Source organism: Artibeus jamaicensis, unplaced genomic scaffold, assembly GCF_021234435.1.
Source record: "Artibeus jamaicensis isolate MK-2021 breed Jamaican fruit bat unplaced genomic scaffold, CSHL_Jam_final contig_519, whole genome shotgun sequence".
NCBI lineage: Eukaryota > Metazoa > Chordata > Mammalia > Chiroptera > Phyllostomidae > Artibeus > Artibeus jamaicensis.
In genome coordinates this window covers 49181397-49195997 of record NW_026521871.1, presented here as the reverse complement: position 1 = coordinate 49195997, position 14601 = coordinate 49181397, and the positions used below count along the sequence as shown (strand labels likewise).

General features: G+C 44.3%; 1 protein-coding gene across 2 annotated transcripts in view; it reads right to left on the bottom strand.

The window, feature by feature from the left end:
- The window catches only part of MOBP (myelin associated oligodendrocyte basic protein), a 40019-nt gene that overhangs the window by 22742 nt on the left and 2676 nt on the right, over window positions 1–14601 (bottom strand). For both annotated transcript variants that reach the window (XR_005082928.2, XM_037148326.2), the window contains exon 2: window positions 10371–10451. The gene's annotated coding sequence lies outside the window, so the exon portion shown is untranslated. The remainder of the gene's footprint in view (window positions 1–10370; window positions 10452–14601) is intronic.

Here is a 14601-nt window from a genome sequence, read left to right as displayed (position 1 = left end):
CTATTTAATAGAAGTGACATGTGACTCTTAGTCCTGGGTGGTCCTCTGGGAAGACAAGGCAAGTAGTAGTGACATGTTGCTACTGCAGCCCACACACTCCTTCGACTCTACATGGACCAGCAGGAGCTGTGACGTGGAAATGGGCGCAGGCTATGCGAAGTGAAGGGTGGGTGCAGGTCAGCATGTGGAAGACAGAACAGTTTCTTGATTCTTGTCCTCCAGGTCCCTCAGAGCCATGAGCAAGGGCCTGCCCTTGTCTTGTGTTAGGAATTCACCAGGGGAAGGACAGGACACAAGCCTTGACTCTGACTAGCTGGGACCTGAGCCGTATGTGAGGACAATATTCTGGCTGCAGATATCAAAACTCCAAAGGAAGCCCATGGCCAGGCCCAAGACCTCTTAATATGTGATATGGATTAAGGAATGGGATGTTTCATATATGCTCAGGAATAAAAAATTAAGTTAACAAAGCAAGAAATATCAAATTTATTCAAACTTAATTCAGGTGTACCTTCCCCCAAATCACAGCTTTTTCATTCTCTTTAATTGTATAGTTGATGTGATATTATAAGCCATCGCTTGCTAAATATTGGCTGGGAAAGACAGGGAAAAGGCCTCAGAAACTGAGCTCCTGAGTTTAGACTGCCCGGATCACTTCCGGTGTAAACTCTGTCTTCCTAACTAAAGTTCAATTCTCCAGCAGGACTGTTCTTGACCTTTTCCAATTCCATCTCAAGGTGAGTTAAGAGTCTAGAGAGCCTGAAAGTCCTCACGGCAAGGAGGGAAGGGGTGGCTGGTCTGGGTCGTGTCCTCTTTGGCTGGACTCTGCTGTAGGGTGCCTTGTGTGGCCTCACCTGGCCCCCCTAGTATGAATGACACCTGTCACTGCTGACCACTTGACCCTACCAAAGTCACTGGTCCCCACTCAGCAGCTTCCTATTCTGATCCAGCTGCCCTCTCTGCTCCTCCACATTCGCCCAGGTAACTCCCAGTTCGCACACAGGCCATGCACTACATATAGGGGGTCAAGAGCCCTTTCTTGGAGCCATTGTCCTAGACAGCTCCCCAACCAAAGCTGTGCACTCACCCATGGGCCACCACGGATGAAGGCAGGCTGCCCCCCAAGGGTTGGCAGTCTGTCCCCACGATTTCTGTTGAAGCGTGTCAGGAGGAACCACCATCCCCCCCCGACAAGCGCGTGCGCGCGCGCGCACACACACACAATTTCAAACCTGCCTGGACATTCCTTCCACAGGGTAACACACCCCTGCCGTGATGCTGAGGTTTCATCTGAAGAAGAGAGAGAACTGGGGCGTCTGCCCCCTTAGCTTGTCTTCTCTCTCTCCCCCTTGAATGTGCTCCACAGCCGGCAGAATTCGTCCATAAAATCACCAAGCACAGAAGGCTTAGCAAAGGAGGAAGGGCTCCTTCCAGGTCTCTTCTTCCTTTTCCCAGCGCCTTCTTACATGCGGCTATGATTTCTCATTGAACCCACGCTGCCACCACCCTCTCTGCCTTCAAATGATGAGGAATAATTGTAAGGAAAAGCTGAAGTAACCGGAAATTGTAATTTTCATAGAACAAGATGGATTTGAGAAAAAGATGAAAACTATAGCATTTAAAACACTATTACTTTGAAACGAAGAATTAACTTCAAGTGCTTAAAATATTTATAACATTTTAAATGAATTTCTGTTACACCTTCCCTCCATTTCACAATTTAATTTTATTCTCTGAAAATCAAAGCCCTCAAGAGCAATAAAAATGTTAACCTCTCATTCCATGACAGGAGACAGAAATTAAATATAATTTCAGTAATAATGTATGAATATGGATTAAAAATAGCAAATGGAATTGTACTTACTGGTAGGGACATGGGGGCAGGTGGGGTAAGTGGTAGGAATCCAAAGCTTAATTTTGCATATTACCCAGAACCAGGGGGTGGTCTTTTAAGAAATTTCCAGCACAGAAAGAGTGAAGCATTTAAAATTCTATACATTTTTAAAAATCAGACTAGCTTATTACAGGCAAGAAGATCGGCAAGAGAATCCTAGCATTTTTATAAAAATACAACATAAGCAGTAAGCCTTTGATTTTATTTCATTATTAATGTTTTTATACTTAATGAATCATGGAAATATTAGCTAGCTACCTGAAGAACAATTGACTATTACGCGGCCATTTTAAAAGGGGCTGATGAAGAGACTGAACATAAGTCCACACTATCAAGTGAAGGCAGCAGGAAGCTACACTGCTCATATGTGGCGTCAGCTCCAGGCAGCCAGCCGTGCCAGCTGCAGCCAGCTGAGAGTCAGAGTGGCAGACTACATCCGGGCACTCGCAGTTCCTCATGTCCCCTCAGACACCAGCAGGGGTAGCGCTCTCGGCAGGGGACTAGGGTGACCTCAGCAGGAGAGAGACACACAGACCCTGCCTCGAGTAGGTGAGAAACTGATGTGCTAGCGATGTTGAGTGACCTCAGGGCTAATTTTCAGGCTGGCAAGGACTCTCTGTACTGGTGGTGGGAGCTGTTAAGACTGTTTGTGACCACAGCAAACCCCACCGACAGGGGAGGCCAGGTGACATATGCAAATACATACACAGGAAAAGATGGAAGGCAGATACAGCCAAATACAACAGTAACACTCAGCCACTCACTCAAATATTGCTACTTATGGAGTGCCTACTCAGTGCCAGTGGTGAGCAAGACAGAGAAGGTGCGGATACTCACGGAGTGGAGGGTACCATGAAGGGGACCTGAACAGATCGTATTATGAACAATGTAGCCAATGTCTAATTGAAATGTGATTAGGCTCCTAGGTTGTAAGAGAGAGTATAACGGAGAGATAAATTTGGATTGAGGGGCTGGGGAAGGATTCCTGAAGAAGAAACAATTAATTTGAGATCTAAAGGAGGCAGCCATCCATGTGTAGGAGAGGAGAGAGCTCCAGACAGAAGGCTCCGATGTGCTCAAGACACCACAGAAGGGGATGGGGCTGACACCGTGAGGCTGGAGCGTGACATGTGGGCAAGACGGTTAAAGGTGAGCTGGAGAACAGAAAGAATTAGACGGCACTGACAGATCTTGGCCAGAGGAGGTACCTCTCCCTCTTCACGTTCCACGAGGATCACGCAGGCTTCTGGCAATACAAATTGGAAGGAGGCAGAACTGGAAGTGAGGAGGCTAGTGAGAGAGGACAGAAGCTTCCCACAGGGCAGTGGCAGTGAAGGCAGATCTTGGAGGCAAAATTATTAGGACTTGAGGACAGAGTGGATGTGGGGTTCACAGGAAGTGACAGGACAAGGAGACTGACAGGCTCACAGCCAGAGCGATGCCCAACAGCGGTTTGCAGAGGTGGGGAAGACGGCAGGGGTCCGGGTTCAGTTGCACACGCATCTATTCAACAAATATTGTTAAACCTGAGGATGTAGTGCTGATGATGCTGCACAGAAGACTGGTCTGTAGCAGAAGCATTGGCCCAGGCCTCAGAATTGCTGGGGACCACAGTATAAAATGAGCAAGAAACGAGGCGGGAAGACCAACACTGAACAGGACATGCAGGTGGATTAATGTGGGCCGGAAAGAAGAACAAACAGGATTTCTCCAAGGGAAGTCAGGTTAGATGATGATTCATTCCACTGTGATGAGACAGGTTTAACACGGGAGGGAGGGAGGGAACGCCATTCGAGAGTTCAGTCTTGGGCACGCCCAGTCTGAGAAACTTGTGAGGGCTCCAGGCAGCTGTGAAAAGAAGGGATTGGCCACCTGGATCGGGAGATTGTAAGAAAGAGAGAGAGGATGAGAAATAAACGTAAGTGTATCTGACATACAGATGAGATCTACCACCAAGTGAACATGGAAAAATACCCAGGCAGAGAGGGGGTATGGAAAAGAATAACGAAGACACTTCTTATCTACAATAGCAACAAGAAAGTCGAGATATTTAGAATGAAAGCAAAAGTTAAAATGTGTAAATCCTTGTAGGAGGAAAACTTCAACACCTTGGGTGAGTGTATAAGAGAACTGTGAATAAATAAAAGATTTTTATAGATGAAAAATATCTATATCATAAGGATGCAGTATTTGCCAAAATTGATTTCATAAATTCTATGTGTTTCTTATTCAAATTACCAATGATCTTCTTTGGAACACAACACACTGATCTGATGAAATGGCACAGAACCAAAAATCACTCAGATTATTCTGAAAGAATAACAGAACTTTTTATACCAGATATCCAAATGTATTACTAAGACACAGTAATTAAAATAGTTGGCATTGCCCAGAAATGGGCAAATACACCAGCGGGGAATAACAAAGAACTCAGAAACGAATCCAGCTATACAGAGAACCTGAGGTATGATAGGGATGTTACTACAAATCAGCGGGGAGAAATGGATATGTCCATGTATAATGCTGACGTAATTAACTTTCCAGATGATGCAGTTGACAACATCAAAATGAAAAACTACTGTACATCAGAAGAGCCATAAGCATGGCCAAAAACCCAGCAGCACTGGCAGAATGCAACTCATGGATCATGGAACACACAAAGAATTACTGTGCAGAATCTTGAAAGAACTACAAATCAATAAGAGAAAGACAACCCGATAGCAAATGAGACAAATGATGTGAACAGGAAATTTGTAAGAGGAAGCAATAGATAACCCATAAGCATATCAACATATATTCAAACTCATCAATTATCAGAAAGATACAAATTAAAACAATGAGATATAATTCCACAAGAGTACCACATTGGTAAAAGTTAAATAGCCTAACATGAAATGAATGAGGATGCAGGCAAACAGGACTGCTCAGGCACAGTGGGTGGGACTGTAACTCAGAAGACCCACTCGGGAGGGCCAGTCCACGGTAGGCAGCCAAACTGCACGTGTGCTTGTGAAGGCCCAGGTACGCCACTCCGGAGTATACGTCTTAGGGACATCAGCGCACATCTGCACAGAGAGGTATACACAGCAATGCAGACCACAGCTTCATTTGGAACATACACACAAGTCACAAAATGTGAACCAGATGTTCACTGCAGAAATGGATAAAGTGTGGCAAATTCATGCAACAGCATTCTGTGCGGCAGTTGAAGAGGGTTAACTACATCTCTATTTTTCGGGACCTGAACCCTCTCGAAAAGCACACTTGTGAATGAGAAACAGTTGAAGAAATGAACAGGAGACAAAATAAAGACTGTATAGATACATTTTTTATAATACCAATTTTATAAACAAGAATTCTATCATTTATTGTTTGTTTTTCTCTCTCCTCATTAAAGTATAAGCTTCTTGAAGGCAGGAACTGAGTTTTCATTCTACTTCAGTACCGAACACGTAGACAGACCCTCAACAAACATTAGTTATCGCTGTGTTTTTGTTCTTAGATACATACAGGGAAGGGCAAAAGTAGGTTTACAGTTGTTCGGATGGAAAATAATACAATAATTAATAAATAATAATATAAGGATAAACTCTGTGTTTCATGTACTCAAATATCATATTTTCAGGTAATTGATTAGATGATCCCATACTTCTTACGAAAGTGTAAAGGACCAAAATGAACCAAGGCTTTTGAGGGAGAATAAGGTCTTGTCCTACCAGGTACACGTGCTCACTCGTCATAAACTATACTAATTAAAACAGTAGAGGACTGGCTAGGAGATGGACCAGACAGATCGATGGGACAGAATAACATCTCAGAAGTGTATACAGACTCAAGTGTACACACTTGCATGATTTATAACAGAGGGGGCACTTTTTAAATGGAAAATAGATGAGCTACTCAAAAGAGAGACAAAATGAGAATAGACCCAAGTCCCCAGTAAGAATAATAACAGCAAATACATATCAGGAGATACAAGCCAAGCACAATTCAAGGACTTTATATATTTAATTCATTTAATCTTCACAACCTCACAAGAGCCCGATTTTGCAAAAGAGAAATCGGAGGACTGCAGCTAGTAAGTGGGGGCCCCAAGATCTCCATCAGGGTAGACTAGTCTGCATTCCTAACCTTGACACTATGTGGTTTTCTAATAGCAGGTGTAAGAACAAATCTTTGAAAGCCAGTAATCATATACCAATATGCTTAGCTCTGTAAGATTAAAGGAAAGAAAAATAATGGCAAAAAAATGTCAATTCATGCCCATTCTAGTTGGCCCAATAAAGGGGGACGGGTAACAAAGAAAGGGAAAAAGCGGCCAATCAGAGTGCTTGAGAGGGAAGAAAGGGAAAAAGCGGCCAATCAGAGTGCTTGGGAGGGGAGCAGCAGTCAGGAACATTCAGCAAACCAGGACTGGGCTGGAGCTGAGCTCAATGAACTGTCCCAGGCTGTGAGCCCTGGGCTGTCAGAAGGATGCCCATGGCTTCCTGCAAGTGAGGAGTGCACCCCAGGGGTCCTGTCCAAGAGCTGCTTCTGGGATCAAAATTGGTGGTTCGAAGGGTCCATTTCAGGCCCAGGACTATTTCACTGACCACACCTTCCCTGGGGCCATTCAACCCCAACTCCTCTGCTCTGAAAAGCATTATCACTACAGAGTAAATTCATTTCACATTCACCACCCCCCCTTAGAGTCCTTGACAGGCTTCTAAAGCCTCTCAGGCCGGAGCTAATGCTCTCCTCTGGCTGGCTGGAGATTTACACAGTAGAAGACGGTGGCGGGGAGCCGTGTTGGAGTCCAGCGCAGCAAAAATACATGTGGGAAGTAAAGTTCGTAACTACCAATGCAGTCTGGGAGGACGGCTTTATCTATTTATCCTTGTTTATCCATGGGTGTCCTTGGCAACCGAAATGTTTACAGATTTGTACAGTGAACATAGATTCTTTGGCGGGGGGAGGGGGGGAGGGGGCAGTTCTGGGTAAATGCCATACAGATGTTTGTTTTTCATGGAGTGCTTTTTCCCAGAGAGCAGTCTCTTGCCAAAACCCAGTACTGATCTGAGGACCTACGGAGGCTGCGAAAACACACAGCATCGTGGGGCTCTGATTGTCTTGGAGTTAACCACCTGCCTGGGAGACGATACAAAGCTTCGTGGCTTTCTTTTCTCTGGACGGAGTAAAGAAAGGACAGAGTAAAACAAGGACAGAGTAAAGCAATCCTAAGGCCACATGGCCCACCGACGACTGCCTCAGGGACTTGTGCAAAGCCCTTTCTGATCCAACGAATGCTGCCTGACCCTGGCTGCTCTAGGAGGGGAACAAGTGTGACCCCAGGTTGGCACCCTTAGCACACAGACAATATACTTAGCAAATATTTTAGGAGTAAAACCTGTGCTTAGTATAGTGAAGCCAGATAAACATGTAAGAAGAAAAGCAATTTTCCAAATGCAATTTTAATAATGACATTGTTTTTTGTTACATCTAAAATTATACAATACATTGTTTTACCCACAAACATAGGAATTTACACTAGAATTGTGTATGGATAAATAAGTCCATGATTTTCTACACATGGGGCAAATGGGTCCAGAACAAGCAACCAAAGGCATCAGTCTGCCTCCTTGATTTTCATTTCCCTCACTCAAAAATTTCAGAGGCTCTTCCTGGTTATGGAGCAAAGTCCTTGCTTCTTAGTTAATACCGTGCACAAGACTCACCCGTCCACCTTACCCCTTTATCTCCTACCACCACCCCTCACTGATGTAGATCAGCAACATTCTATGTATGATCCAAAGATGCACCTTTGAACACACTGTTCCCTTCCCCCGGAATGCCTTTCCCCATTCTGTTCGTGTGGTGAACTCCTATTCATCCTAAACAACCTAGCTAAGGTCTCCCCTCGTTAAAGGGCACACCCCGCCTTTGGGCTATCTCTGTAATCCTCACATACTTCCACTGGTGGACATCGCCCTGTGTGTGGCTGCATGTCTGTGATCCCAGCCTGAACTCTGGGAGAGAGGGGCTTCTGTCTGAGCCCCAGAGGTCTGCTGTGCCCTCCACCACGAATCGAGTGTCTTTGAAAATCCAGAGGTGCTTCTGTGTCCTGGGGTGTCATGGAAGACTAGTCTGACTTATGTCAGATTCCCAGCAAGGTTATTTTAAGAATTCCAATTTTAACATAAAGTGGTCTCTCTCTCTCTCTCTCTCTGTAGAAAACATTATTTTGTCAAGGTGTGCTTAGTTTTATAAGTATGTACCTTTCTTAATCTGTTTGTGATTTAAAAAAAATAAGAACTGTGCTTCTCCTTCTCTATAAAAATGATGGCATTTCGAATGTACAATATGAAAGTAAAACAAATCCTCCCCCATAATTTTTCCTGGCTGAAGAAGGCAACCAATCTTCTGGACTTGCATTTGCTTATAGAAAAACTTAAGTGTTCATGTGGCCTGCGGTCTTAGCAGTGGGTAAGGCCGGGAACCAACTATAATAAGCACTGCATTGTTGCCCACCTGCTTTCCATGAATTTCATGTCCAAGGCTACCCTCTGAGCCCCCTATGTCAGTTACACTTGTAGACTTCCTCAGTTGGATGAAATGCCCCTTATCTTTGTTCCATTTTGTAATTTATATGCCTCCATCTTGATATTTACCATATTATATTGAAATTATTCCTCTATTCAAAATACAAGAGGAGGAGTCCAGGGTAGCTCCAAGGCACATGGTTGAAGCACCCAGGTGGGTCGGGGAAGCATCTACTATAAGAGAAGGCTCAGGGCATGAAGCACCATCATGAGTTCAGGTTTAGATGTGCTCGTGTTGAGGAGTCAGAGGGGCAACAAGATGGAGTTGTTGAGCGGAAAGTTCAGAGCAGAAGTCCGGGCGGGAGACAGAGTTTGAAAGTTGTTGGAGGACAGGCGGCAATTGAAGCCACGGGGATGGATGGAAACATCTGGGTGGCAGAATGCAGGGTGAGAAGAGGGTACGATGGTGCCCTGGGGCGTGCCCACGCTTACAGGTTAGGGGAGAAGTGACAGCCGAAGGGTGAAGAGAAGAGGTGAGAGAGAGGAGGGAAACTGGACAGTACGAAACTCAGGAGCCAAAGGGAAGGAGTGTTTCGAAGGAGGGGGTGTTCCGCTTTGTAGAGGGATTCTGAGAGCTTACATGACCGGAGGCTATAAAGAGTATATCAGATTACATGACATGAAAATAATTAGTGACTTTCACAAGAAGTGCTTCCAAGGAATGTTTAAAACAGAAATTAAGATTGGAGGGTTTGCGGAGGATATAGGGGCTGAGGATTAGGAGAAGCGACACTCAGCACAGGCCCAAAGTTTGAGAATGAAGGGGAGGGGGTCACGGCAACTGGAGAAGTCAGCGGTTTCTAGAGCTGCCATTGTTATTGAGGGTGGCAGACAGGCGATTGGTCGGTTTCTTGATTTGTTGTTTTGTTATAATTAGAGCATGCATAAGAGCTTATGGGAAAGATCTAGTAGACAGAAAAAGACTGAAATAAAATCAGAAAGCGGAAACAATTGGTATTCTTGAAGAAAACTGAGGAGTTGGAATGTAGAGCCCATGGTGAAGAGTTGGTCTTTGTAGGAAGAGGGGAACCAGCTGGCTGAATGACGTTCCCACGTAAGAGCTTTCGCTTTTCCAGCGAAGGGACAGATGAGGGTGTCAGTTGACAATGAGAGTTGAAGTTGGGAGAATAGAATGCTTTGCAGAAGTTTGCAGACCAAGCTGCCGAGGACTTTTAACAGCTTTGTTGAGATCCCTGACCACGAATGTGTAGAGGGACTCATCTCCCCCACTGTGCTTTTCTCCCATTGTACTCCGCAGCCCGGGTGCAGACATGGGGAAGACAGGCCAGTTCACCTCGGGTTGGGATTCGCCAGAGAATTTGCTAGAAAGTAATTGAATTGATTCCTAGAATCTATCCGTAATGGGAAGAAAATAGAAGGTAGAAACAGGTGCAGATAAATGGGTAGGTGAATGGATTCATAAAGGAATGGGGAGGTGGAGGGGCAAGTCAACTGGAAGGACCTAGTGGAAGAACAGTTGTAGGGGGTGGTTAATGAAGCCAGTGGGAAGGAAGGAAGGTCATGAATGAGATCCTACGTGTTTGCACTATTTGAATCAGAAATGAGGTAGTTTCGAGTAATGGCGAATTCCGCAGTGTGACAATGGATTAATAAGACAGTGTATAGTAGTGGTGGATTTAATAAAGGTGGCAGACAAGAGGTGGCCTAGGTCCTAGTGTCTCTAATGCACAGACCTGATTTCTTTTCTTACAATTTTCTACTCCTAAAACCCAGAATATTATGAAACACCTGGAATAGTTTTTAAAAAGTGTTCTTATTAAAAGTTTGATTGCTCAGACTTTTTTTGATTCTGCACTCTGCTTGAACTTTCAGAACCAGTAATCATTATACAATATTCTAGACACAGATCTAAAAGAGTATAAGAGGTTCATTCGTACCTGTATTTTCATCCGTACACATCTGACGATGAGGTCCCTGTTCGGCGCTTGCCTTGGTATCATTTGCTTCTTTTTTTTTCCCTGAAAGTGAAGCAGTAGAATGTGTTCTGGTTAATGATTTGGTGACTTAGGCTGTAGTTCATTCCAGTGTGTCGTCCACAGGGCTTCACTTTCACAGTCCCAGGAAGGATCATGAAGATCGATCTGATGATGCTCAGTGCCTTCGGGAGCAAGGGAAGATATACAGTAATCACAAAAGCCCATCTTATCATGATAGAGGAAAAATACTCCATGCCTAGTTAACTCACTGTCATTAAATTAAAATCTTCAGTCATTTCTCCAAGGAAATCTGAGCTCTGCCAACCTGATTTTTGCTTATAACACTAATAAATGAAGTGTTTTAAAGAAATGAAATCTCAGAGTCTGGCTCTAAAAGCACATAACTTCGCAATCAAGCAAAGCATCTGAAGAAAGGAGCTGAAGGACTGTCTTCTCCCCTGGAGCTCCGGAAGACAAATGTTTCTGTAGCATTATAAACCTGATGAAGGATGCAATTTGATAAAGCTTTTGCTATTTTAAAATATCAATCTTGATTTCCCATGCAATATGGAAATTTATGTGACTATTGACAGCTATTTGTCCCATTCTTTTTTAATATATATCAAATCTTACAAGTGTTGTTTGAACAAAAGGGTCTTATAAAATTGTGAAGGTTTTAAGCACACAAAAAAAAAATTACGTTCAAATGAAACCTGTAACTGTGGTTGTCTTAGACGATCGTTTGTTTTTGTAGAAATAATGATGCAGTTGACAATTCTCTGTAAATAACTTCATAAATCTCTATAAAGTTCCTCTGTCACATCAGCTGCACACATACCTCTCCTCCTACCTGCTTGACAGAATAATTGAAATCCTATAATGCCGCAAGCACTTTTACTTAAATTAAAAAATTGATCAATCATAGTACACTAGCAAGTATTGAATTGATGCTCTCTTTGGAAACAACTACAAGAGCTGAACAAATATACAAAGTAATTGTTCGCAGGCATTAGGTGGCAAAGATTTCCAGGCTACGACCCTCGAGGGAAAGAAAGTAGGAAAGGTGAATCCCACTTTTATCCTGGTTTTCTCCCCGAAGATATTTCTTAAACTGCTACACTGGGGAGAGAGTTCAAGCAGAGAAAGGAAGAAACAGAGAGCAGACTTAGGCGTTGCTAAGACTGCGGGTATTTGGAAAGAGGTGGTGGAAAGAGTAATGTAGGGAACTACTGAGAAGATGCAATTCCAGGGTGAGACTATGGGAAGCCCAAGGGGGGAAAGAGTTGTTAAGAGGCTGATAACTGAGAAGAGATACCACAGCTCACACATTCCTGGGGAAACATTGTGAGACCTCAGAGAGCACCCCAAGCTTTCGGCTGAGACCAAAAAGACTCTCGCCCGACGGTAGGGGCCATGCCTAGGAGTAAGGGCAAAGATGGAATAGGTCTGCCCCAAGAAGACCTAAAACCAAGTCTTCACAGTAACTGAACATGGCCCAGAACCGCTACAATGTGTGATCTACCACGCCCAGCACCCAGTAACAATTCCGGACAAGAACGGGAAAGGGAGACTGGAACCCAGAGGGAAGAAGGGTCAGCAGAAGCAGACGTAGAGTTGGCCATTCATGATACATTAAAGAAGTGGGGAAAGATGAACAGAATGGGTGACAAGAGGACGCATTTTAAAAATTATTTTTAAAGTTCTGAATGGGTGACAAGAGGACGCATTTTAAAAATTATTTTTAAAGTTCTTAAAAATCAAACAAAAACATCAGTCTGAACGTGGGGAACGAGAGGCAATCCAGGGTGGGATTCGGACCGTAACAAATGAATCTGACTGGTCACAAGGTAATCACGTGACCACACTGAGGGGGTGGGAAAGGGAGGAGGGGACCTAAACAACTTCGGAAAATCATGTTTTAACCTTTGCTGGTGTAGCTCAGTGGATTGAGCGTGGGCTACACGAGCCAGGGAGTCACCAGTTCGATTCCCAGTCAGGGCACATGCCTCCGTTGCAGGCCAGGTCTCCAGTGGGGACCACAGGACAGGCAACCACACACGGTGAAGTTTCTCTCCCTTGCTTCCTGCTTTTTCTCCTATCTCTAAAAATAAATTAGTAAAACCTTTTTAAAAATTAAAAAAAAATTTAAATCATGTTTTAAGTGGATAACTTAAATCTAAAGAGAAAAATAAGTAATTGCTGGTAAATTTGTTTCTCACGGGAGTATAGATTAGCAGCTCTAAATCTACTTCGTATGTAAACTAGGGTTGAGCAAATAAGTAAATATACTGTAGATCATGAGAAGCAGGTTTCTTTCTGTCGGAGAATGAAGTTACAAATAAGGAACAGAGGAGTGCTGGGGTGAAGCTTGGAGGGCACCGGGTTGGAGATACAGAGAAAAACACAGAGGTGAGTCTGCACAGATGAGCAAACACACACACTTCCCAGCTGTGTCCACGTACAGGGCTTGGAGATGGGACACCCCGCTGGCAAAGAATACACCTAGTAGTGCTCAATGGTTTCTAAATACCCTTGTCCAATAAGAGGAACCAGGGCTTTTTAAGGAAGTGGTTGACTTCAGGCTAAGGCAGAGAAAACGAAGCTGATCCTGGAGCAAACCGTAATGCAAACGGAAAGTAAGAGAGAGCTCATCACAGGCGAGCACGTGTCCAAAGTGCAGTGGAGCCGACCTGGAAGGGCGCCCAAGTGGGCAAAACCACTGGGGCACGAAATTAAATAACGATGGTACTGCATTATAAACGGAAGAATAAAACAACTGCCGCTGGACGCAAACTGGAATAAATAAATAACTGAATAAATAAAGGAATGGGGAGAAAGAAATCCTCCTCCTTGAAGAATGATGCCACTTAAAAAAAGGAGCAGCCATGGCAGAAGTAGAAAGTCACTGTCGGAAAAAGCTGCAGTGATGATTTCTGCAAACAACTTTCACCAGTGGGTGCGAACATTAGCATGGGAAAGTTTCAGGAGAAACAAGGTATTCGCATTGTCTCAAAATACTCCCCCCCATATATATTTATTCATTAAAGAGAAAAAACAGCAATTTCATAATGGAATTGACATCTGGCAAATACCACCTTAATCAAGTGCTCAGCATTTACATTAATCATAACCCCCCTGTGGCAGGCAAAATGCACCCCCAACCCATTTCCAAATCCCAACTGCTGAAACCAGTGAATATGTACATGGCAAAAGGAACTTTTTGCAGATGTAATTAAGGTTGTAGACCTTAAAATATGGAGATAATCCTGGATTATTTTGGTGGGCCCAATCTAATCATATGAGCCCTAAAAAGCTACGAACTTTCTCCAGCTGGAATCAGAGAAGCATGACAGAGACCTGGGAGCAGGAATAGAGCTCCGCCCACCGCTGCTGGCTGGAAAAGAGAGGGGCTGGAGGGGCCAGGGACCTGAATCCCACAGCTGCCAGAGATGAATCCTGCAACAACACCCTGAACAAGCCTGCGTGTAGTGTCTCCTCCAGAGGCTCCAGATTAGAGCCCAGCCGGCCAACGCCTTGATTTCAGCCTTGTGAGATGCTAAGCAGAGAACCAAGTCTCCTGGACCTGGTGTAGAATTGTGAGAGAACAAATCGATACAGTTTCAAGACACTAAGTTTGTGGTAATTTGTTACACATCCGTATAAAACTAATATACCCATTGCGCTGGATCACTGAAGATCCATCCCTCCGTTCTGATCATCAGTTTGTGGACTCCCGTTAGAAATGGATACACATTCCATGAACCTGTCTGAATGAGATGTCCTGACTCTTAAATGCCGTTGTTCCAGAGTCTAAATGCTGCTTTCCTTTCCCTGTGCCCATTCATTCTGTAAGTGGACACTGACTATTGGTTAACTGTATTTTCTGTACTCTCAATGCCCTGGCATCTGGGGCCTTGCTGATCCTGGAGAGGCTGCCCCTCCCAAAGCTAATTAATTCCTACAGACAGCAAATGACACCCTCCTGAGTGTGCCTTTTTCATGCAAACCAACCAATCCAGAGCCTGAACTCACCAACTACCTTCTCTATCAAGCTCCCATAGATTGAGCCAATATCCCTCCATTCTAATCCCCCAAGGTCAGGACAGGCCTTCCACCCCAGAGCCCGCTGAACTTGTTTCAGCTCACCCATCCTAAACCCGCCTTCCCTGCTGCCCCTGCCTGGCTTCTGTGT